At 35.3% G+C, this 12610-nt stretch overlaps 1 protein-coding gene across 1 annotated transcript in view; it reads right to left on the bottom strand.

Moving 5' to 3' along the window:
* LOC145691907 (uncharacterized) overlaps positions 1-9943 on the bottom strand; it is a 117568-nt gene extending 107625 nt beyond the window's left edge. The window contains exon 1 of the mRNA XM_081767212.1: positions 9804-9943. The gene's annotated coding sequence lies outside the window, so the exon portion shown is untranslated. The remainder of the gene's footprint in view (positions 1-9803) is intronic.
* Positions 9944-12610: the final 2667 nt, after the last annotated feature.

The following is a 12610-nucleotide window of genomic DNA, read 5'->3' as shown; positions in this document are numbered from 1 at the left end:
CGTTCTTCTTCCTTCTCTAACTCCTTCTTGCTGTAACCGTTTTTCTCTAACTGTCTGTAGAATTTCTGTATGCTCTCCTTCCTTCCTTCCTTTTCGTTCTCCAGCATTTCTATTCTTCTTATCATGTTTGTTATGAACTTTCTCTTTGTACTCCTATCCATGTCGCTCCTCTTATGGCAGTATACCCCCGCTGAGCACTCTTTCTGGTACCACCTCGCAACCAGCCCTTCTTCTTGTTTTATTATGGTAATGTCTAAAAAGTTTATTCTTCTATTTTCTTCCAACTCCATGTCTAAGCTTATACCTTTTTCTTTATCTTCCACACTATCTTTGAAGTTCTCTAATTGTCTCCTAGTCCCTTTTCACAAGCCTAGACAGTCATCCACATACCTACAAAACATGATCAAGTTCTTACCCCCTTCTTCTTTCACCTTTTTCTCCCATTTATTCATAATTATTGCACTACTATTATAGAAAAGGAACTAAAAAGATTAACGAAGAGGAAGAAGGAATCATCTAAAGGGTATGGTGTGAGGACTGCGATATGTCATATATAGGAGAGACAGGAAAGAGAGTGAAAGAAAGATTAAAACAACATGAAGATGATGTTACGAGAAAGAAAGATACCAATGCCAGATATAAACATGTTAAGGAGACGAATCACAGAATTAATTGGGATAAGACGGAGGTATTAGAGATGGAGAAAAGAATGACAATAAGGAAGTGGAAAGAAGCAGATTGTTTAAAGAAGGTAGGAAGAGATAAACTGATGAACTGGACAGGAAGCTTACTTATTAATGAATTCTGGTAAGGAAGTTTGGATAGCATAGACAAGAAGAAAATAAAAAAGGCCCTTATAAGAAACAAAAATGGCGGAACGTAATATTTGGAAAGTGAACAACAAGACCTATGGAATTGGCTGAAGGCCTCAGCAAATAGGAAAAAAAGAGTACAAAAATAACTATATATATATGTCTGTTAAAAGAATTTAAATGTTTTGATAACAATGAATATATATATATGACTGTTAAAGAATTTAAACTTTGTCATAACAATGACTATATATATATGTATGTATTTTCATTATTTTTGATATTGTCTGAAAAAGGATGTGTTAGTTATCCGAAACCGTTATAATTTTAAATAAAGTGTGTTTTAAGCTTTGGTCAGTGTTTCTATTTTAATGTAGCAAAATTTAAAGGTTGGAAAAATAGATGGCAGATATGGTAGGCCTAGAAGACAATTTCCTTGCATTTTAGAAATTTACAAAGCAGCAATCAAAGCAAATCTAGAGAAAAATAGTTTGTAACAGATAAGGAAACATAATTTTTCTGATTTAACAGAGGTCTTTTATGTGCTCCGTTTGTGCCAACGACAGATATCAAGACTCTAATTCAATTCCTATCACACATGTTCCAATATGGCGGTTATAGCCATTTTAGCCATTGTATGTTTGATTCTTTGTAGAAGATATGTTTAATTTCATGTTAAAAGACGAACATAAAAATAAAACGCTAAGAATATATTTATATGTATTCGGATGATCCTAGGGGCTATGGCATTAGATATAGTTTATCTGAAGAGCATCCAAACTGGATGTTACCAAGAGTAGAGTATATCTAAGCATTATATCTTAATGAAAATACGGTGAAGCTTCGTCCTGTTAGTTGTCACTATGTCCCTGCAGCTGAAGCATTAGCTTACCGAGAGTTTATTAAACTGGTGAAATATAGCCCATTTATTTTCCATAATCGAGATATATATCGTTTCAGTCATAACGGTATATTATGTAAATTACCCTTATCGATTTTTTAATGTAACCCAAGATCATTTTGTGGATTCCTAACTTAACTATTCATCTGATCATACGAAAATTAACTGTCTAAGGGCCAAAATGAGTGACCCATTTCTTTTTGTTTCTCTCTTCTTTTCTCTCTCTCTCTCTCTCTCTCTCATTCACGTGGTAAAGTATGGATGCAAATAAGCAAAAATAATTTTTTTCAACTTCAATTATTCGAATTCTTATCAGGCGTTTACCTCTGGTGCATAGTGTCCTTGGTTCAATCCCAGCTCTCGCCAAGTGAGCTTTGTAGTGGACAAACACTGTGTGCGTGGCTTTTCTCGGGGTTCTCCTGTTCCCTGCCACTTTCTTCATTCCACCGTTTACCTCATTTCTTATTATCAAAGTCTCTTTTAGCCTAGCCGGCACTAACGTGGGACGTAAAACTTAAAGATTTCATTTCGTTTTAAAGATTCAAGAATAGTAATAATTTCTCAAGGGTTTTCAATGAAGCATTAGCATTCGGGAGATCATGGAATCTCTTGGGTATAGTCCACATTATTGAAGGTGAATGAAGAATGTTACTATGTGTTACTGTCTTCTCAAATACATGTGCTAAATGCAAAATAACATCTTCGGCCAGGTATCAAAAGTGCAGCGAGTTGTGATATCTACGCTTATTTGAAATGTGAACTAAGGATTTTGAAATGGAATGTGAAAACATGCACTTTAAATATCACAAACAACCTTAAATGAAGAGTGTGTGTGAGAAAGTAGTAGCGGAATATTTCAGAAATGGGATCCCAGACTTTCAAACTAAAAATCTACGACATCCTATGTAAAGATTCACTAAAAACCGGAACATCTTATGCAAATTTACAGTATAGTCATTAGTGATGAGCAAATGCAAGACCAAGACCAAGACGCGGGTGGTCTTGGTCTTGGTCTTGCACACGCAGTCTTGGTCTTGGTCTTGCACTGGAACCCTTGGTCTTGGTCTTGTACACAGTCTTGGTCTTGGTCTTGGTCTTGCTTGCATGTCTTGCTTTTAAGAAATCTTATGTTTTACATAGGTAAATTTTACTCTGGATATAAGGGATAATAAATTCTACGATTCACAAATAGTAACGAAGATACAATGTATGTTTCTAAATGTAATGTAGTTTACCTTCGTGTAAGTATGATGATAGTGTACAACATAGGCGATGAGCTTTATATTTTTTCAATGGGTGCCCATGCTTCATCACTTATAAGATAAATCACAACGTTTCGTAATCTTCTGATATTTTCTAACAGATCCAATACTCCACTGGTTCCCAAACTGGGAAGGCTACCCCTGAGACGAATAAAAGAAAATCAAGATGGCACAGATTATTGAATATCTTTGAATATTTCACTCTAAAGGCGTATTTTTCCTTTCAACCTCGATCAGCTAATCTTTATATTGAACAAACTTCCAATTAAATATTGATAGTTTGTTTCGCTGCTTCCAATATGTACTCTATGGAGCATAAACATGGAAATTAGGCAAAAGCGATGAAAAAATCTAGAAGTGGACATGGAGGGAAAAAAGGAGAGAGTTAGCTCGGCTGAACGGAAAACGAATAAGAAGGTGTTACAAATAGTAGTAGTAGGGGAGAAAAGAAGAATTTTAAATGTAATTAAGAGGAGAAATCGGAGCTGGTTAGGACATGACTGAGGAGGAACTCTATTATGAGAGACGTGCTAGAGGGTATTGTGGAAGGAAAGACAGAGAGGGGCGAAGAGGACTGTAGTTGAAGAAAGGTATTAAAACAGAAAAATATTACTCAAGACAAAGAGATTAGCTGAGAACCACCGTACATCGAAGCTTCTCAATTGCAGCAAATGACTTGCGAATAATGCCAGAATAGTGATGATGATGATGATTACATGTTTAGCAATATTGGCCAAAAACAGAGAGAATACAATTAAAATAATAATGATTATAATCCAACCAGGTTTAAAGAAATTGCAGTATTTTGAGTTTGCTGCTGCTTTAATGGAAATAGTTCCTAAGCTTCATTCTTAGGATCCGTCCACATATTACGTAACGCGGCAAAAGAGGGAGGGAGTTCGGCCTCGCGTTACGAAGTGTGGCAAGGGGGAGGAGGAGTTTACGTCTTCGTTACGTAACGCACTTTTTTGCTATAATTTTTATATTTTTATTCTCAGGTTTATGTGCAATCTTTTTAAACAAATAATTGCATTTAGTTCTTTTATTTTCATAAATAAGTAAATTAATATTCCTATTGTTTTGGGAAATTACGAACATTTATCCTATATAAATTGAATCATCCAGAAAGGATTCGAAGACGCTACAAGTCACCTGCGTGTCTGGTGACGAACCCTGCGTGTATTGCAATACAATAAAACTCCATTTTGTGGCTATCGGAGCATTGCATTTACGACACACTTTTTTCTGGAGTTAGTTGTTAGTGATCGTAACCACAGCTTGAAAATGCCCTCGCCTTCCCACTCGTATCACTCTTTCTGAGAACCTTATTTAAAACTTTTGATTTGAATCATTACCCACTCTATTCTTTTGAAGGGTTTGCAAAGCAAAATAAGATATTAAAAACCTAATTCATCTCGTACTCATCTTTTATTTTTGAATTTGAACATTTCTGGAGAAATTGAGTTTACTCGCGTTCTGGGACTGATTTAGAACAAGAAGAATTTGAAAACGGGTAATCTGAAGTTCAAATTCCAAAGAAGATGCTCGGAAACTTATTCATAAACGAGATGTTCCTGCTTCTTCACGTGTGCAGCGGCTATGAATCTGTAGTCGACAAGGAAGAGAACCTGTTTGCATCATCGACACTGGCGATCTTTAAATACACGAATCATCTTGGATCCCGAAAAAAAAAAAAAGATCGATGTCAGTTCTTAAGATCCTGTTTCACTTGCAGCTTCCGGCAGTATTTCCTCCTTGTCATTTGTCGGTGTCCTAAAAGGATGGGTGCAATCTCCTTGGGAAAACGACACTATGCAATTTCGAAGAATTAAAACTGGTTAATTAAACAACCTCATGGGGGTCAAAAATTATTACGGTACTACCATTTTTTAATACTTTGATTTGTTGACGGTAAAACACTACAAATATATTCAGAATACAAGCATTTTGTAATTAAAAAGTTCTACTATTAAATATAACTCCCAAAATAAGCAAAATTGGCAAAAAAATAATCAAAAAGTGTTAGGTAACAAAGGGGGGAGGGTTCGGCCTTGCGTTACGAAGTGTGACAAGGGGGAGGTAAGGGGTAAAAATGGTTAAAAATTGCGTTACGTAATAAGTGTACAGCCCCTTATGCACTGATAGAAAATGTTTTTTCAGTCCTGAAGTGTTTCTGTTTTTAATTTTTATTGTCACTTTATTCTTCTATTTTTTTTTTTTTGCATAAGTTGCATAACCCATAAGGATGCTCCTCACTTCCTGCAACAACTACGCATGAAATTTACTTTCTGCGCTCGCTACTTACGTTTTTCATGTTGCAAATTTCTTCTTACTGGACGTTTGTGGCATTTCGTCAGCTGACTGCTTAAGGCAAAGCAATTGAAGAGTGAAAAATAAATCCATCTTTTGTTATATTTGTCGTAGGACGAGCCGACAAATCTTACCAGCTCGAGGGTCAAAGGTACCTCCTGATAACACACACCTATAGAATAGTGTCTGATTTCCCGATAAGTAATCCTCATTGTTTAAAACGCAGGAATGCATCGTAATTCAGAAGCAATGACACATTTCTTTGTGTGCAAAAAGCCTTAATTAGAATGACACATGTGTAGCTTGAAAACGAGTAAAAACTACAGAAATCGCGAACAACCGATTCTGAAAACGACTGTAGCTATATGCTACAGGGGCAGATCAACTCACACGAATTGCATGAACTATTGGGAACACATTCACTCCAGTGACATTTTTACTGAAGCCAAGAAATTCAAGTTAAAGATGTAATGATTTTTCCCCCTTTCGTTTTGCATTGTATAAAAAAATGTAGTACTGGTACTTGTGCAAGTCCATTGCGCAAGAGTCTTAGTCTCGCAGGTATGATCTTGGTCTTGGTCTTGGTCTTGCATCGGGATTCTTGGTCTTGGTCTTGCATGCAAAACTCTTGCAAAATTCTTGCGCTCATCTCTAATAGTCATAGACTAGCACTTTACTGAAATATCATAAATATTTAAATTAAATAATAGGTCAACACTTATCAAAAGTAAGCGACAGAGAGTATATTATTAATATTGGTTGAGTATCGATTACTAACGAAATTGTATTTTTTTAAATGTCGTACGAATGATGTTAATTTTTGTTTCAGAGAAAAACCGGGATATTTGGAATTCCGTACAATCTTGGTGAGAACAGATTATGTAAATCTGGTACGGTTCCTGCTAAACCAGGGCGTCTGAGGTTTAAGTTTTTGATAATGTATGGTCAGATTCTGTCAGCTTTAAATGAAATATGAACATTGTTACATGGCTCATCACATATAGATATACATGCAAAAAACAGTTAGTAGTGCTTACATTTCTTTATCCCTGAAGGGCACTGATTTCAGCAGCTTGAATAGTTGTGGCTGACAAGAAACCACAAATTAGTATAGGTGGCTCACAAGACTTAAGAGTACATTCGTGGTCGGAAGTTAGCCTCATTGTCATGTCCACTATGAAGTTCAAATATGTAGACAAAGATCCTTCTTGTCGATTAAAAAGAATGGCGAGGGAATGAGGATTGGAAAGTACATTTTTTTCCTGTTCGAGAAATGGCTTGGCCTTGTAAGAACAATAAAAATGTATTTTCTATTATAGCCTCTTTTGTAATGAATGTGGGGGAGCGGTGGCTCAGTGGTAGAGTGTTCAACTCCGGTGATTGGGGTCCCTGGTTCTATCCCAGCGTGTGCTGTGTGGACTTTGTGGTAGACAAACACAGTGCTCTTGGATTTTTTCGGGGCTCTCCCGCTTCCTTCCACTTTCTTCATTCCACCATTTCATTCATTTCGAATAATCACCGTCTCCTTTAGCCTAACCGACATAACCGTGGGACGTAAAACTTAAAGATTTCATTTCATTTTTTCTTTTGTAATGAAGAAAAAGGCTTTGTTTTTACTACAAGCAGGAGTAAAAGTGAGAAGGACGCCGGGAATATCGTGCCTCTACTTCCATAAAACATCTATGGCGTCCACCCACTTCTTCAAAAATTACAATGGGCGAAGATTATAACGAGAATACAATCTATATCTCTATATTATTATTATTAGATAATGTTAGCAGCAAGACTTTTATAAGATATTAGAAGCTTACACTTCTTTTATTCTGAAAGATGATTACACGTATTCACTACATCACAAAATATTTGTCGAATATAAATATCTTCCTGTCATCAACTATCTATCTTCCTAACAATCATACCTTCTTGACAACCTCATCAACAACTAATCAACAAACCTTTTCTTTTTTCAATATACATATTTCTGCTCAATTATTGCGCCTCTGATCATATACATAAAATTACATCTACATCAAGAAAATATACAAACGTACCGTTGTATATTATGACGCCCGAACGGAATTTCCCTTTTTATTTATTAACTATCAAAAAAAAAAAAGGAAAAGAATTCTGGACCGTTTATATACATGTGGAAATTAATCGAATTTTCGAATGTACCTCGTATATTTAAAAATTATAATTCTTATAACTACACATATATTATACTTAATTCTATAACAATATCATTATCATATTTATTTTAAATTTTTATCATCATTTTCATTTATTTATACGTTTTACCGACGATAAGGCACATTCGAAATTAGATTAATAAGTTATTTAAGTCCTTTTTCAGGCCCATAAAAATGTTGGTTATAAGCTATTTGATTCCTTTCCGGAGCCATTAAATGCTGGTTATAAGCTATTAATTCATTACTTAGGAGGCTTCATGATGAATATTTTGTAAAAAATGTATGTGATATTCATATAATTATTCGGATATAATCTATAGTTAAACAAAATATAAATTAAGATTATAATGTCGATAATAATCAGGACATAACACAACAATTAAGATCTTATTGACATCACAGAACTCGAATAGGATACGAATAACAAACAAAATCATAATGAAAGCAAAATCAATTGAGCGTGGTTCCCTCAAGATATGTTTTTTCGGACGCCTCCACATCAAATTACGTTATATGACCAACAAGTTCTTTCAAGTCACATTGAAAGCTCCGAATCGAAATTCGGTTTTCCGATTTCTTTATTTCTATAGTTCTTAGTTTCTTACGTGTATTACCATGGTACCTGCCATCTGGCCAGCGTTTCATATAAATCGCATTATTTCGGCTGTGTTTAAATGGTGTTATTTCATCGGCCAAATCAGGTTCAATTCTTCTCCGTTTCACAGGTCGTGAAATGTTGTGTCTCCTAACGGATCTGTATTTATTCTATACATCACATCAACGGTAGTCTGTCCTGCCATGATTTCTGTTTCTTCTATAGTGAGAATGCGTTATATTACCGATACAATTAGGTTTGGTCGTGTAATCATTACTACTGTTACTGTCACTAGTAAGTTTAGGTTTAGTTACGTGATCACTATTACGTTTGCTATTATGTTTGATCACCTTACCGGTAGAATTAGATTTAATTCTCATCCTTTTTATTACTGTCGAAGTATCGGGACTTTTAACATATCTGTAACTCTTCCTTCCTGAATGTTCACGGCATTTTGTTCTTCCTCGGGTTTTGTTTCTTCTGTGGTTAGGTTCATCATTGGTACACATGAATTTAACATCTTGCTCATTGAGATCACCCATCTGTTGTAGCTGCAGTTGTTCTATACGCTCATCAACATGTTGGACTGATATCCGTCCTACATTTTGATCAGTTAATTCAAATTTTGCATTAAACTGTTCGTTCATTAAGTCTAACTTTGAATCAATTCGCTGCGTCAGTTGTTGAGTGATTTCTTGAGACATCAGCTGTATTTGTTGACGTGTGTTAAGTTTCATTTCTTCGACTTTCGCTGTAAGTTGTTGACTTGTGTTAAGTTTCATTTCTTCGACTGTCGTTGTAAGCTGTTGACTTGTGTTAAGTTTCATTTCTTCGACTGTCGTTGTAAGTTGTTGCTTCAATTGCATAAACATATCCAAGATTTGGTTAGTATTTACCATTTGCGACACGGTTTCTTCTGTAGTATCAGTCGTTGACCTACCATCATTATGTACATTGGCCATATTAGTCTTGCGCTCAATTTTTCTTCCACGACGCAAACAAGTATAATTTAAGTTCATAAGTTCCTTGATATTAAAATTGAACCCTGTCTTTACTATTCTTCAAGACTTTTACAGGGTCCCGCGTTCCGTCGCACCATATATAACGAGAATACAATCTATATCTCTATATTATTATTATTAGATAATATTAGCAGCAAGACTTTTATAAGATATTAGAAGCTTACACTTCTTTTATTCTGAAAGATGATTACAAGTATTCACTATATCACAAAATATTTGTCGAATATAAATATCTTCGTGTCATTAACTATCTATCTTCCTAACAATCATACCTTCTTGACAACCTCATCAACAACTAATCAACAAACCTTTTCTTTTTTCAATATACATATTTCTGCTCAATTATTGCGCCTCTGATCATATACATAAAATTACATCTACATCAAGAAAATATACAAACGTACCGTTGTAAGATAGGCAGGAGAGACAGTGTGATGTCATGCATCCCACTACCTTCTTAGATTCACTTTTACCTGTAACTACAAGTAAGGGAACGCTGAGAAATAGAAGTTTGACTTCGAGTTTACCTATAGCGTCAGTACTCCTTTGTAACGAGAAACTTCTATATTAAACGCATCTATAATACCATAACAATACAATTTCAACAGTAAAAGAAAGCATTCTACAGGTCAACAATTTATGTGGAAGAAACTCAAGGTTTCGAAAAGTAAATTTACAACTAAATAACAGACGAAAACATATAATCATTTACCTTATTTCAACTTATTCTTCTGATTCTTCTAAATATTCTTCTTACTTCATATTATGGTTACTTTTATATATACGCGTATATTCTCTCAATTTTCAAGGAAAACTCTTGAACAATCATTGCATCATTAATCATTCGTAATGCGATTTATTATTTAAAATACAGAATAAAAAACATATTGTAGTATAGATATATTTTTCCTTGTTTTCGTACTCAAGTTTAAGAAGTTCATATTAATTTGAGATAAAATTAATCAGATTGGGATTAAAGTTCATTGATAAATATTAAGTGAATTAATGGAGATAAGTTAATCAATTACACTTGAGTGTTCATATTCTCGTGTATGAACCTAAATGAAAGGATGATTATGAAGTCATGCTTAAAAATTTACAGCAATAGAACTGATTCTAAAGTAAATCATCAGTAATGGCGATATATGATATAATGTCCTGCGAGCACAATATTAAATTTCTTTTTAGTTATCTTAATCCAAGACAGTTACCCTATTATCAGTCTGCATGAAACAAAAGTTGTTAACAAAATTTTGATAATACGGTTGCCAGAAGATTGCACTTGAATATAATAAATCTACATTTTTCAGTTCTGCAAGATTTTATATTGGCAGTATTGGTAAAGGATGTATAAGAAAATAGGTTGGTTCTGTGCAAGCATGTATCTTGATGTAATATACAAGATGTCGTCTGTAAAGCCACGTGAATGCAATTATGTAAATTTTGCTACAGCGTCTATATTTACTTCAAGTGTTAAAAAATAAGAATATTATCTGGTGCGCTACCATCATACTGGCCACCTGGAGCTGGAACCACTGGAGCTTTAAAATCTAGGGTATCCATAGCTGGTGTACAAAACTAAGATAGTCACTTACGTTTTGCATCCCCATTGATTGAATTGTTCTTATTGGCTTACTATCTCGATCTTCTTCTATACGATTGTAGTACTTACTCTTTGACTTTCAAGAAAACAAAGGTCGAATTGTTTTTAAGCCTCCACGGAGGTTGACGCACCGAATTGATCTTAACTGTTAGCGACTTTGCAATTTCTCTTAGCTTAACGATTTATTTTGATACTATATCTTCGGGAGCAGAGATACCTAAAAGTAGTTGATGACTTTGTCATCTCTTCCGGCGAGCGATTACTTTTCGTGCTTCTTCTTCGGAGGAAAAGTCATTTTCATAAACTATAAACTTAGAACACAACTTTAAGAATATATCATTTATCGGAAACATCACTACCCTCGTTTGCGCTAATCTGGCGCCATCACCCACTCTAGCTACCAAGATGGCTTCTCAGGTGACACCAATCAAATTCGAGAAAATCAAAATCGTCCAAGATTCCCGGTATCAGGGGCAAAATAAACACAGCAGCGTACAAACCAGAATATTTTCTTCTGCCTTTAGTCAGAAAGAAGCAAACAGTCGCTCTAGCGGAGCTGAAATCGAAACCAACCACACTTAAGCAGTTAAGTGATTAGCAATCATCAACGTCGAATAACACTGAAGATATGGATTTCACAGTAGTAGGAACACTAAAGCAACTTAGGTCTTCCTTGACAAACCTTAACAAGGCAGAAAAGCTAGCTACCTGCTCCCAAAACTATCCGCCTCTCCCAACCAGCAACAAGTTCGATGGTTTGTCACCAGAACAAACAGATAATACAAGTGTCAGCAACAATACTGCTCCGACTAACAAGTCCTTTAGTTTCAAGCCTTGTACGATTTTCACATACGGAATTACACACACATATACCTTTATAAAGACCTTGTCGCTAGTATTGAAGGAGCCTTCCTTAGCACAGCCCAATAAGAAGCGCATTCGACTTCAAGCGACTAAAAAGATGATAATAACTATCAAAATTTATTACGAACAAAGACTGAATATCGTTGCTGCGCCTCGAAGAACCGCTATGTGTTCAAACCGCAAGTTTTTAGGAGAAGCAAAAAACATTCCAAACTCTTAAAAGTTTGCCAAATATAGAAGGAAACACTTGGAAAATATAATAAAATTGGTTCTGTGTATATTATGCACTGGGCATTGTTGTAGCTTGCTTGTTTACGTATCACCTTTTGCGCCTTTATAAGCACATAGAGGATTTGTATACATTAATCAATACGTACGTGATGAGAACGTGAAGCTTTTAATTTCAATCTATAATTTTTCATTATTGTGGTGAAACAATTGAATATTATCTTATCTGATTATAAGGGACGCTGCCTGACAGCTTTCAAGTTTATTTGCACAACATAACTTTCAACAAAAATGTCACATAGCGGTTCTTCGAGGAGCAGCGACGGTATGCCACAGGAGTGGCAAAAATAAAAGGCCCATTAAGATGGTTGTCCGAAAACTGCATGTTGACACAAAATTAGATTACCTGACAGAAGAACTAATAAGATTAGGCTACTAACCAACAAGAGTCCACCAAATGTCTCACGAAAGCAAGACAGATTACAAGAAAATATTGATGCTACTGTTCTTGGTTGCTTTGGAGAGAACTGCAACTGTTAAAGAGATATACGCAATTAATAACTTGCTACATTACAAGGTCCAAATCGAACCCTATAAGCCTCCGTCAGTGCTGCAATTTTATAGGTGCCAACGCTTGAAGGATTCACAAGACACCTGCCAAGCCCACCTGCAGTTTTTCAAATGTGGACAACTGCATTTCACACAGTCTTGCAGTAAACCAGACACATCCAAGGGCGCCCATCAAGGGGGCAAGGTGAGGCGCTTGCCCTCTACAGGAAATTGTACTTCAGAATATCGAAAAAACAATAGAATTTTTACATTAG

The sequence above is a fragment of the Thermobia domestica genome, chromosome 8, assembly GCF_964235325.1.
Source record: "Thermobia domestica chromosome 8, izTheDome1.hap1.1, whole genome shotgun sequence".
NCBI lineage: Eukaryota > Metazoa > Arthropoda > Insecta > Zygentoma > Lepismatidae > Thermobia > Thermobia domestica.
The sequence above is the reverse complement of the archived record's forward strand: the minus strand, read 5'-3'. Positions and strand labels throughout refer to the sequence as shown.